The sequence below is a fragment of the Balaenoptera borealis genome (assembly GCF_965194805.1).
Source record: "Balaenoptera borealis genome assembly, chromosome: 7".
NCBI classification, from domain to species: Eukaryota; Metazoa; Chordata; class Mammalia; order Artiodactyla; family Balaenopteridae; genus Balaenoptera; species Balaenoptera borealis.
This window is the reverse complement of record NC_138864.1, coordinates 71,856,841-71,869,574: the sequence shown is the minus strand read 5'-3', so window position 1 is coordinate 71,869,574 and position 12,734 is coordinate 71,856,841. Positions and strand designations below refer to the sequence as shown.

The 12,734-nt window shown below is 38.1% G+C and overlaps 1 long non-coding RNA gene across 1 annotated transcript in view; it reads right to left on the bottom strand.

Annotated features, from left to right (window-relative positions):
• The window catches only part of LOC309631808, an 85,304-nt gene that overhangs the window by 3,269 nt on the left and 69,301 nt on the right, over positions 1-12,734 (bottom strand). The window contains exon 2 of the long non-coding RNA XR_014246567.1: positions 9,693-12,227. This is a non-coding gene — a long non-coding RNA (uncharacterized lncRNA). The remainder of the gene's footprint in view (positions 1-9,692; positions 12,228-12,734) is intronic.

Below are 12,734 nucleotides of genomic sequence, written 5' to 3'. Positions count from 1 at the left end.
TAGGTAGCCAAGATGAGGGGAAGAGATATTAATGAAGTCTGGTAAAAAAATGAAGTCTGGTCATTTAAAATTCTAAAGTCAATACAGCTAACGCACTGGCAAAGAGCAAAGACACCTGAGCAATGCTGAACACATTTATTATCTTTAATGCCAAAAGACTTTTTTATGCTATTCCACTTAATATCACTGAAAAGGAAGTTCAGAAATTGGATTATATATAAGAAAAGTTGGAAATGTGATTTTGGGTCGGAACAACAATCCATCTAGATAAGTACTTTGCCTTTGACAGTGGCACCAGGGGAAATTTGGGAGAAACAGTGGTTGGCACTTCCCATGAAGCCAGCCTCAAAACTCCCATTTAATAACCCATTGTAAATCTTTTTTGTACATAGATGTATCTAAACCCTTCCAGAACCCTCTATCTGTTTTGAAATATGTTGGTATTACAGTTCCAACAGGAGAGAGCTAATGCTGAATTGTTAGCTCAGCTTCCTGGCCCTCTGATCAAGTAGCTAAGTATGTTTTCTATCCCTGTGCCTGGATCAGCCAGGGATTCAACAACTCAGTGGCCTGGGGGAGCACCAGTAACTGCAACAAGGGGGCCATAGACAGCCCATAATGATTGACTTATCCCTGCAGTTCAGTGAAATGAGCATATAATTTGTGGTCGGCAGCCAAGGTTATGCGCACCAGCTCCACCACCGACTAGCCATGGGCCCTTGGGAAAGTCTTAAGTTTTCTGAGAATTTGGTTAACATACCTGCTCTCAGAGATTTCCATCAGCATACCTACTGTGCCTATCTCACAGAACCACTGGGAGGACTAAGTGGGGCATATGTGAAAGTGCTTAATGAAGTGTAGGCAAATGTTACCTGTCATCATTAGGTCCAAAACTTCCAGTCACTTGTAATCTCCTCTTGATTTAAGTTCCTATCCCTGGCCCTCCAGTTTAGGGAGAGGAGAGACTAGAATTTAAATTTAATTAGCACCATTCTTGAATTGGTAGTCTATCAATTTTGAGTTGTGCCTCCCTATCAGTAAAAATGTGAGCTCTTACAACTAATTTTGTTAATCTATTTATGTATAAATGTTATATGTGTACAGTTGTACTAATATATTATGTGCAATATAAAACCTACATGGAAAAAAATGTTAAAAGACAGAAAATAAATACAAATAGAAAATTCCACACTCCATTGGATCATTTGGCACACACCTTGGCATGTATCACCTACCCACCCTCATTTCAGAGACTATTGCTCTAAACAAGGACTCATGGTGGGCTCCAGGGGAGAACAGAACATCAGTGAACTCCTGAAACAGAGTGTTAAATTTTGTGTGTGTGTGCATATTTATTGGAAAAGGGTCCACAACTTTCTTCAGCTAAGCCAAGGGGTACATGGCCAAAAAAGATGTTATAAACCAATAACCAAAAGAAGTACTACTCACTTCATTAAACCTGAACTTTTCTGAACTAGACTTTCATATCTCATCTTGGGTCTCATACTCAACACGCTGCTTCTCCTATCCTAAGACCCAAGAGAATGAACCAACAATGGTCCAAATTAAAATAGAGGTTTGTCATTCATTCTTTCACTTCCCTGCTATAGACCTCTATCCTATGCTTTAACAAGTCTTCGCACATGCTTTATGACCCAGCCTTATACTCTGCAACATCAAAATGCACCTGTCCACGGAACCTCTTCAAATGAGAACAAAGTCAATAATGGAGATCAGTTAATGAGTTATTCCTTTTAGGTAAAATATGTATATGTAAGTTATATAGTTTTTTTGAAAACAAGAAGTTTTAACCTAAAAGGGATTAAAAATCTGGGCACTATTAGAGGTTGTAAGGACAGTAATAGGAACATGTTTTTCAGGGACCCTCAAATCACCTCTTAGAACCAAAATGTCTCCTCTTCATCTGGCTGCTCCCAAGCAGAGCTATTATTCTGAGTCCAAGGTGTAAGAGTAATCTTGGCCAGAATTAGCAATCCTAACGGAGTCTAGAAAGGTATCTTTAAAACTACAATTCACTACATATTTAAAGATGTACTTTATTACTAATCATAACACTAAATGTACTTTTCTGCTAAAGTAAATATTTTTCTGCTGCAGCATTGCTGTTGGTGTCCACTGAATAATTAACCATAAACAGCATGGAAAAAAAAACAGAAACAATTTTGTTTTTTTCATGGAATCTATTAATGCCAGGCAGGATAAGAACACTTACTCACAAACCACTGTGCTGAGTGGATGGCCCTTCTCTCCCTACTGGATGTCACTTCAAGTTCACTGCTCCCCCTGCTGACTGGATAATAGAACACCCCGGTCTTTTAACACTGCCACATGCACAACATCAGAGAATGAAAACTCGGATTTAGGAGGAGAAAATAGAACAGTTTCCTGTGCTTATTTCCTGTCTGCCCCAGACACACAGCCTTCTCTCCAGATGGTGGAGAGATAGTGTCCATAGCGGTCTACCTTATGTCCTCAATGTTCCCTTTTTTTTACTTACCCTCTCTAATCTATCCTTAATATCTCTCCCATAGAGCTAATAAATGGAAGTCCCAAAGAGAAAAACATAAAGCTCAAAAGGAGAATGGCCTTTTGGGTGAGCAGTGCTGTCCAATGCTGCAAATGTTGCCCCCAAATACCATGAGTAATCCTTCAGGATTTAAGCAAGAGGTTTTAAGGATTATATGGAACAGAGAGACGAGGATGTGACAGAAAGAACAGGAGCTTAGTAAGACAAGCTATCTGGATTTAAATCCTGTCTCCACCATTTCATCATCCATAAAATGGTGATAACAATGGCACTACCCATCGGACTGTTAGGATCGGAAACAGGAATGCACAGCAGCTTGTGAGGTTGGTGTAGAGAAAGTACCCAGCACCACTGCTACCATTATCCCTACAAGGCTGGATCTTCGTGAAAGCCCTTTTTTTTTCTTTTTTTTGAATTTTTGAATTTTATTTTATTTATTTTTTTATACAGCAGGTTCTTATTAGTTATCCATTTTATACATATTAGTGTATACATGTCAATCCCAATCTCCCAATTCATCACACCACCACCAGCCCCCACCACTTTCTCTCCTTGGTGTCCATACGTTTGTTCTCTACATCTGTGTCTCAATTTCTGCCCTGCAAACTGGTTCATCTGTACCATTTTCCTAGGTTCCACATATATGCGTTAATATATGATATTTGTTTTTCTCTTTCTGACTTACTTCACTCTTTATGACGGTCTCTAAATCCATCCACGTCTCTACAAATGACCCAGTTTCGCTCCTTTTTAAGGCTGAGTAATATTCCATTGTATATGTGTACCACATCTTCTTTATCCATTCATCTGTCGATGGGCATTTAGGTTGCTTCCATATTCTGGCTATTGTAAATAGTGCTGCAATGAACATTGGGGTGCATGTGTCTTTCTGAATTATGGTTTTCTCAGGGTATATGTCCAGTAGTGGGATTGCTGGGTCATATGGTAATTCTATTTTTAGTTTTTTAAGGAACCTCCATACTGTTCTCCATAGTGGCTGTATCAATTTACATTCCCACCAACAGCACAAGAGGGTTCCCTTTTCTCCACACCCTCTCCAGCATTTGTTGTTTGTAGATTTTCTGATGATGCCCATTCTAACTGATGTGAGGTGATACCTCATTGTAGTTTTGATTTGCATTTCTCTAATAATTAGTGATGTTGAGCAGCTTTTCATGTGCTTCTTGGCCATCTGTATGTCTTCTTTAGAGAAATGTCTATTTAGGTCTTCTGCCCATTTTTGGATTGGGTTGCTTGTTTCTTTAATATTGAGCTGCATGAGCTGCTTATATATTTTGGAGATTAATCCTTTGTCCATTGATTCATTTGCAAATATTTTCTCCCTTTCTGAGGGTTGTCTTTTCGTCTTGTTTGTAGTTTCCTTTGCTGTGCAAAGCTTTTACGTTTAAATAGGTCCCATTTGTTTATTTTTGTTTTTATTTCCATTACTCTAGGAGGTGGATCCAAAAAGATCTTGCTGTGATTTATGTCATAGAGTGTTCTGCCTATGTTTTCCTCTAAGAGTTTTGTAGTGTCCGGCCTTACATTTAGGTCTCTAATCCATTTTGAGTTTATTTTTGTGTATGGTGTTAGAGAGTGTTCTAATTTCACTCTTTTACATGTAGCTGTCCAGTTTTCCCAGCACCACTTATTGAAGAGACTGTCTTTTCTCCATTGTATATCCTTGCCTCCTTGGTCACAGATTAGTTGACCATAGGTGCGTGCGTTTATCTCTGGGCTTTCTATCCTGTTCCATTGATCTATATTTCTATTTTTGTGCCAGTAGCATATTGTCTTGATTACTGTAGCTTTGTAGTATAGTCTGAAGTCAGGGAGTCTGATTCCTCCAGCTCCGTTTTTTTCCCTCAAGACCACTTGGGTTATTCAGGGTCTTTTGCGTCTCCATACAAATTTTAAGATTTTTTGTTCTAATTCTGTAAAAAATGCCATTGGTAATTTGATAGGGATTGCACTGAATCTGTAGATTGCTTTGGGGAGTATAGTCGTTTTCACAATATTGATTCTTCCAATGCAAGAACATGGTATATCTCTCCATCTGTTTGTATCATCTTTAATTTCTTTCATCAGTGTCTTATAGTTTTCTGAGTACAGGTCTTTTGTCTCCCTAGGTAGGTTTATTCCTAGGTATTTTATTCTTTTTGTTGCAATGGTAAATGGGAGTGTTTCCTTAATTTCTCTTTCAGATTTTTCATCATTAGTGTATAGGAATGCAAGAGATTTCTGTGCATTAATTTTGTATCCTGCAACTTTACCGAATTCATTGATTAGTTCTAGTAGTTCTCTGGTGGCATCTTTAGGATTCTCTATGTATAGTATCATGTCATCTGCAAACAGTGACACTTTTACTTCTTCTTTTCCAATTTGTATTCCTTTTATTTCTTTTTCTTCTCTGATTGCCATGGCTAGGACTTCCAAAACTATGTTGAATAATAGTGGTGAGAGTGGACATCCTTGTCTCGTTCCTGATCTTAGAGGAAATGCTTTCAGTTTTACACCATTGAGAATGATGTTTGCTGTTGGTCTTTCGTATATGGCCTCTATTATGTTGAGGTAGGTTCCCTCTATGCCCACTTTCTAGAGCATATTTACCATAAATGGGTGTTGAATTTTGTCAAAAGCCTTTTCTGCATCTATTGAGATGATCATATGGTTTTTATTCTTCAATTTGTTAATATGGTGTATCACATTCATTGATTTGCATATATTGAAGAATCCTTGCATCCCTGGGATAACTCCCACTTGATCGTGGTGTATGATCCTTTTAATGTGTTGTTGGATTCTGTTTGCTAGCATTTTGTTGAGGATTTTTGCATCTATATTCATCAGTGATATTGGTCTGTAATTTTCTTTTTTTGTAGTTTCTTTGTCTGGTTTTGGTATCAGGGTGATGGTGGCCTCATAAAATGAGTTTGGGAGTGTTCCTTCCTCTGCAATTTTTTGGAAGATTTTGAGAAGGATGGGTGTTTTCTGCAGTGTCTGTTGTAACTTCTCCTTTTTTATTTCTAATTTTATTGATTTGAGTCCTCTCCCTCTTTTTCTTGATGAGTCTGGCTAATGGTTTATCAATTTTGTTTATCTTCTCAAAGAACAAGCTTTTAGTTTTATTGATCTTTGTTATTGTTGTCTTTGTTTCTGTTTCATTTATTTCTGCTCTGATCTTTATGATTCCTTTCCTTCTACTAACTTTGGGTTTTGTTTGTTCTTTCTCTAGTTACTTTAGGTGTAAGGTTAGATTGTTTATTTGAGCTGTTTGTTGTTTCTTGAGGTAGGATTGTATTGTTATAAACTTCCCTCTTAGAACTGCTTTTGCTGCATCCCATAGGTTTTGGATTGTTGTGTTTTCATTTTCATTTGTCTCTAGGTATTTTCTGATTTCCTCTTTGATTTCTTCAGTGATCTCTTGGTTATTTAGTAACATATTGTTTCACCTCCATGTGTTTGTGTTTTTCATGTTTTTTTCCCTGTAATTGATTTCTAATCTCATAGCACTGTGGTCAGAAAAGATGTTTGATATGATTTCAATTTTCTTAAATTTACTGAGGCTTGATTTGTGACCCAAGATGTGATCTATCTTGGAGAATGTTCCATGCGCACTTGAGAAGAAAGTGTAATCTGCTGTTTCTGGATGGAATGACCTATAAATATCAATTAAATCTACCTGGTCTATTGTGTCATTTAAAGCTTCTGTTTCCTTATTAACTTTTTGTTTGGATGATCTGTCCATTGGTGTAAGTGAGGTGTTAAAGTCCCCCACTATTATTGTGTTACTGTCGATGTCCTCTTTTAGAGCTGTTAGCAGTTGCCTTATGTTTTGAGGTCCTCCTATGTTGGCTGCACATATATTTATAATTTTTGTATCCTCTTCCTGGATTGATCTCTTGATTATTATGTATTGTCCTTCCTTATCTCTTGTAACATTCTTTATTTTAAAGTCTATTTTATCTGATATGAGTATTGCTACTCCAGCTTTCTTTTGATTTCCATTTGCATGGAATATCTTTTTCCATTCCCTCACTTTCAGTCTGTATGTGCCCCTAGGTCTGAAGTGGGTCTCTTGTAGACAGCATATATATGGGTCTTATTTTTGTATCCATTCAGCAAGCCTGTGTCTTCTGGTTGAAGCATTTAATCCATTCACGTTTAAGGTAATTATTGATATGTATGTTCCTATTACCATTTTCTTAATTGTTCTGGGTTTGTTTTTGTAGATCCTTTTCTTCTCTTGTGTTTCCCACTTAGAGAAGTTCCTTTAGCATTTGCTGTAGAGCTAGTTTGGTGGTGCTGAATTCTCTTAGCTTTTGCTTGTCTGTAAAGCTTTGGATTTCTCCATCGAATCTGAATGAGATCCTTGCTGGGTAGAGTAATCTTGGTTGTAGGTTCTTCCCTTTCATCACTTTAAATATGTCATGCCACTCTCTTCTGGCTTGTAGAATTTCTGCTGAGAAATCAGTTGTTAACCTTATGGGAGTTTCCTTGTATGTTATTTGTCATTTTTCCCTTGCTGCTTTCAATAATTTTTCTTTGTCTTTAATTTTTGCCAATTTGATTACTATGTGTCTCGGCGTGTTTCTCCTTGGGTTTATCATGTATGGGACTCTGCGCTTCCTGGGCTTGGGTGGCTATTTCCTTTCCCATATTAGGGAAGTTTTCGACTATAATCTCTTCAAATATTTTCTCGGATCCTTTCTCTCTCTCTTCTCCTTCTGGGACCCCTATAATGCGAATGTTGCTGCGTTTAATGTTGTCCCAGAGGTCTCTTAGGCTGTCTTCATTTATTTTTTCTTCTTTCTTTATTCTGTTCCACAGCAGTGAATTCCACCATTCTGTCTTCCAGGTCACTTATCCGTTCTTCTGCCTCAATTATTCTGCTATTGATTCCTTCTAGTGTAGTTTTCATTTCAGTTATTGTATTGTTCATCTCTGTTTGTTCTTTAATTCTTCTAGGTCTTTGTTAAACATTTCTTGCATCTTCTCGATCTTTGCCTCCATTCTTTTTCCGAGGTCCTAGATCATCTTCACTATCATTATTCTGAGTTCTTTTTCTGGAAGGTTGCCTATCTCCACTTCATTTAGTCGTTTTTCTGGGGTTTTATCTTGTTCCCTCATCTGGTACATAGCCCTCTGCTTTTTCATCTTGTCTATCTTTCTGTGAACGTGGTTTTTGTTCCACAGGCTGCAGGATTGTAGTTCTTCTTGCTTCTGCTGTCTGCCCTCTGGTGGATGAGGCTATCTAAGAGGCTTGTGCAAGTTTCCTGATGGGAGGGACTGGTGGTGGGTAGAGCTGGCTGTTGCTCTGGTGGGCAGAGCTCAGTAAAACTTTAATCCCCTTCTTTGCTGATGGGTGGGGTTGGGTTCCCTCCCTGTTGGTTGTTTGGCCTGAGGCGACCCAACACTGGAACCTACCTGGGCTCTTTGGTGGGGCTAATGGTGAACTCCGGGAGGGCTCACGCCAAGGAGTACTTCCCAGAACTTCTGCTGCCAGTGTCCTTGTCCTCACAGTGAGACACAGCCAGCCCCCACCTCTGCAGGAGACTCTCCAACACTAGCAGGTAGGTCTGGTTCAGTCTCCTATGGGGTCACTGCTTCTTCCCCTGGGTCCTGAGGCACACACTACTTTGTGTGTGCCCTCCAAGAGTGGAGTCTCTGTTTTCCCCAGTCCTGTCGACGCCCTGCAGTCAAATCCTGCTAGCCTTCAACGTCTGATTCTCTAGGAATTCCTCCCCCTGTTGCCAGACCCCCAGGTTGGGAAGCCTGACGTGGGGCTCAGAACCTTCACTCCAGTGGGTGGACTTCTGTGGTATAAGTGTTCTCCAGTTTGTGAGTCACCCACCCAGCATTTATGGGATTTGATTTGATTGTGATTGCACCCCTCCTACCATCTCACTGTGGCTTCTCCTTTGTCTTTGGATGTGGGGTATCTTTTTTGGTGAGTTCCAGTGTATTCCTGTTGATGATTGTTCAGCAGTTCGTTGTGATTCTGGTGCCCTCGCAAGAGGGAGTGAATGCACCTCCTTCTACACCATCTTGAACAAAATCCTTCCCTGAAAACCTTTAACTACATTGCTAAGAAAAGTAATCACCTTTCTATAGGTACTATCTTCTCTGACAGCAGTGGCCTAAAACGGCAACACATCTACAATTCAACTACTACACTTCTATTTTTTCTACCACAAATAGATTCCAGCAAACTTCCAAACCTTCACAATTTTTGGTGAATACTTCTCCACAATCCAATTTTTTAAAGTACTTTTATTAAAAGCTTGAAAATCTTTTCATTTTTTTACGACAACAACAAAAAAAAAACAATAATAATTTCACCCTGACAGCTAAAAAAAGAAAAAAAGTAAAATTTCTGACAAATAGAACAAATTTGCATTTAACTGGTCTCTGCCCTATGCCATTAGGTTCTTCCAATTTTTGAGAGAAAGTTTCTGAGCATAGAAATGGCCCTTTTGTTCACTCGGAAGCCAGCTTTTCTACACAAACCAGCTATAACTCATACATGTTGAATTATCCAAACTTCTGACACTTAATTTTCACAATTCGATTTTCTAAAACTTTGTCTCTGGCAGTGGAAATCCTAACTCAAGAGTTATCAGCACAAGAGATGATCATAATTATTAAATTCATGTCCTCAGGGAAATTTTTTGGCCTATATAAATTTACTCAAGGGTTTTAAACATCATTAAATCACCTATTATTGCCAGTGCTTTGAATGTCTATATGAGTAATATTATAAGTGGATCCACTTCAAAGAAACATAGAAGAAGCTTTGATTATAGTTATTTCCAACATGGTTTTTCTATCACTGATTATAGGCCTCCTTTCCTTTATAATACAGAAGTCTAAAATAATTTCAAAAACTTTATCGATGTAACTAAAGTTTCCATCAACCACTTTGCTCATCATGATATGTTCCTAATCAAAAAAAGGTAAAAAGACCTTCTTCAGATAACATCTAGAAAATTGTCCATTTAACCATTTTTCTGGATTATTCACAACAGATATTTACTTTTAGTTATTGCTGGGCGTGCTATTAAAATATAGTGAACTTATGGTCAATCTGAAGTGCCATATGTTTTCTTAGATTTTCTTCAACTAAAATATTACAATAAACACTCACCTTGCCATCATAAATTATAAAAAAGAGCCGTGCTTTTCTTCTCTCAAGCTTGGGAAGGCTATCTATCAAACAGAGTACAAAGTCCACTAAATCCTTTGAACCTTTGAAGAGAAAAAGACAAATCAATGCCAAAAATGATGTGCCTTCTCACCAATACACAAATTAAACTGTGTATTTTGTAAGATTTATAGGGTAACTGAGCTCTTTTTATTATCATTTCTGCTAGGTATCTGTCAAGTGAGTCTAATTCAGTAAAATAAATTGATACGTTGGGAAAAATCTCTAGTCTCCATTCTAGGTTGGGGAAAAAAACATGCAGACAGTTTAGTCACCCTTTACCACTTGTATTATGATTTAATTGGTCTGAAATATTGTTTTGAAACTCCCTTGGTGATTGTAATATGCATCCAGTCATGAGAAAAATTGTACTAGACTAAAGCCACAGTAAAATCACTGGTAAAGTTGGAAGTATGTGAATATGTGCCTTTTTCTAGGAAGGAAGTGTGCAATACTTCTCAAAGTTTTTCCAAACCACACATAATATCTACCTAATCAGAATTGCTGGGGGTGGAGCCAAGGCATCTGGTATTTTCAATGAGTAGTGAGGTGATTCTCATGTACTCTCAAAGTTTGGGCACCATTGGCTTATTGTTGTCATCATATTATTGACATATTCTTGGATGATTCTGTGCCCCTCTCCCCAAAATTATTAGGACCACAGCTCTAAAATCATGGGCTCTCTAAGCTGCTTTAAATGAGAACATGTAATGGCTCATTGAACACATGAGCAGTTAATTTGGGAACAGTTGCAGCATTATAAATGTGCTTACTTATTGCAAACCCAATTAATCCAGTCAGGAGGAATGTTAATTATAAAGGAGTTTGGAAATTAGCATGAGTACCTGACTAAATGCCTATATTTTGACCTATTATATTGTCTGTCTGGTAATTTATTTAAAAAATAATTCCATAGGAGGTCTCATGTATATATGTGCATATATCCCACATTCCAGGACTGATTTTGTAATCCTGGAAGTACCCTAATTATGAAAATCCACAGCTTTAGAGGTGTTTACTCTGGTATTTCAAATAGCATTATTGAAATCTACACCAGAGGATATGTTAATTAGCATAAAGGATGTTAAAAATAAATTTTCATTGTTGACAAAATGGTCTTGAAGATATTTTGACTAGCTAATAAATATTTAATATTAACAAAATTTGGGCTAAGCCTTACTCTGCTTATAACATAACACTTAATAGCAAGATTGTCAAGAAAAGACAAATAGTCCAATCTATTTTCAACCACCAGAGGCTACCTATATTTACCCCAAACTCTTGAATCACTAAACTGGCTTAGATCAGTTCACATAATGACTCCCCCCCAAAACTGAGAAATGGCAGAAGATGGCCAAGAAAATGACACATAAAGCAAAACTGTATTTAATTGATTAAAAAAATAGAATAATGCACAAAACAATAACTGTATTTCTCTAGGAGCAGTGGAATATCAATCAAAACAAATCCAGATATAGCAGAAAGCAATTGGAAGGCTTCCAAAGCTGCCAAGAAACTCTCTCCTAATTTGGGAACAGCCAAGATTTACTAGGTCTGTGTGCTTTTATGGCCCCTCCCCCTTGGACATAATTTAAAAGATAGAGGCAGAGCCTTAGCCAAGGTGGGCCATTCCACTCCTCTCCTCTGAGAATTTAAAACTTGGAGTGGAGAATGACAGAGACTGACAGCCACTGAAGTTGAGGCATGCTAATGACAATACTCTAGAGACAACTATGAACTTCTGCTGATGAGGTCCCAGAACTGTACTAGTTTGGGGTTGTTCTTTGAATTATGAAATAATCCAGTATCCTTCCACAAACTTTCTTTTTTGCTTAAGTTAGAGAAAATTGGTTTCTGTTATGTAAAACAAACGAACAAAAAAACCAGTTTTGATTAATACACCTAGTAAAAAGAATACGGTAAAAATGGGGGACTATGGGACAATCTTACTTATTCTAAGTAGATACTTAGAGTTAATAGAAATAAGAATCGAACATTTGAATGGTTTTAGAAAGTATCCAGAGAAAGAACATTGTTGGAATTCAATTCTCTAAGGGTTTATGGTGTTTCTGCAAAATGTCTTGCAAGCAAAAGCACTGACTATCTTTGTTTTGGACTATCTTTTCAAGGATGTTTATATAGTGATAGTGAACAGCCTTGGAAGACAGAGGTAGTGTCTCCCTCCAGAGTGGAGGGCAAGTTACTATCCAGTATAATAAAGATGTTTCCCTACAGGCCAAATGTCAGGCAGGTTTGCTTAAAAGATTTGGGTTCCCTATGCTTGGTGTTCCTCAGTTGTGACACATTCATCGAGTTGCCCTGCATGCCCCCATGGGACTTGGGGGCAAGAGGACCAGAAGTAAACATAAAAATCATGTTGCTTGCCTTGCCATGAGTAATAAAGTCCTTTGTCTCTGACCCAGAAGTCACACGTCTTCTGCCAGCATCTATTAAACCGTGGCAGGCTCACATCGTAGGCTTAAAGGAGAGAAAATTTCAGACCCTTCACAATTCTTGACAAACATTTCAAAGAAGAATTCATATCATAATGAAGGTGCATCAGTTCTGTATTCCCGTATTTCAAGTTGCCTAGCAACTAGTTGGTCACCATTGATCTGACAATCTGCAGTAATGAAAGACCATGCTATGTAGAAAAGTGTGATTGAACTATATGCTTCTAGATGACAGAGATTGTCTGATTCATCTCTGTATCTCCTTTACCACCTAGCCCAATACCTAATATAGACTGCATGCTCAATGATTTTTTTTTTTTGAAATTCACGTTCTTTTATTTATTTATTTATTTATTTATTTATTTATGGCTGTGTTGGGTCTTCGTTTCTGTGCGAGGGCTTTCTCTAGTTGCGGCAAGTGGGGACCACTCTTCATCGCGGTGCGCGGGCCTCTCACCATCGCGGCCTCTCTTGTTGCGGAGCACAGGCTCCAGACGCGCAGGCTCAGTAATTGTGGCTCACGGGCCCAGTC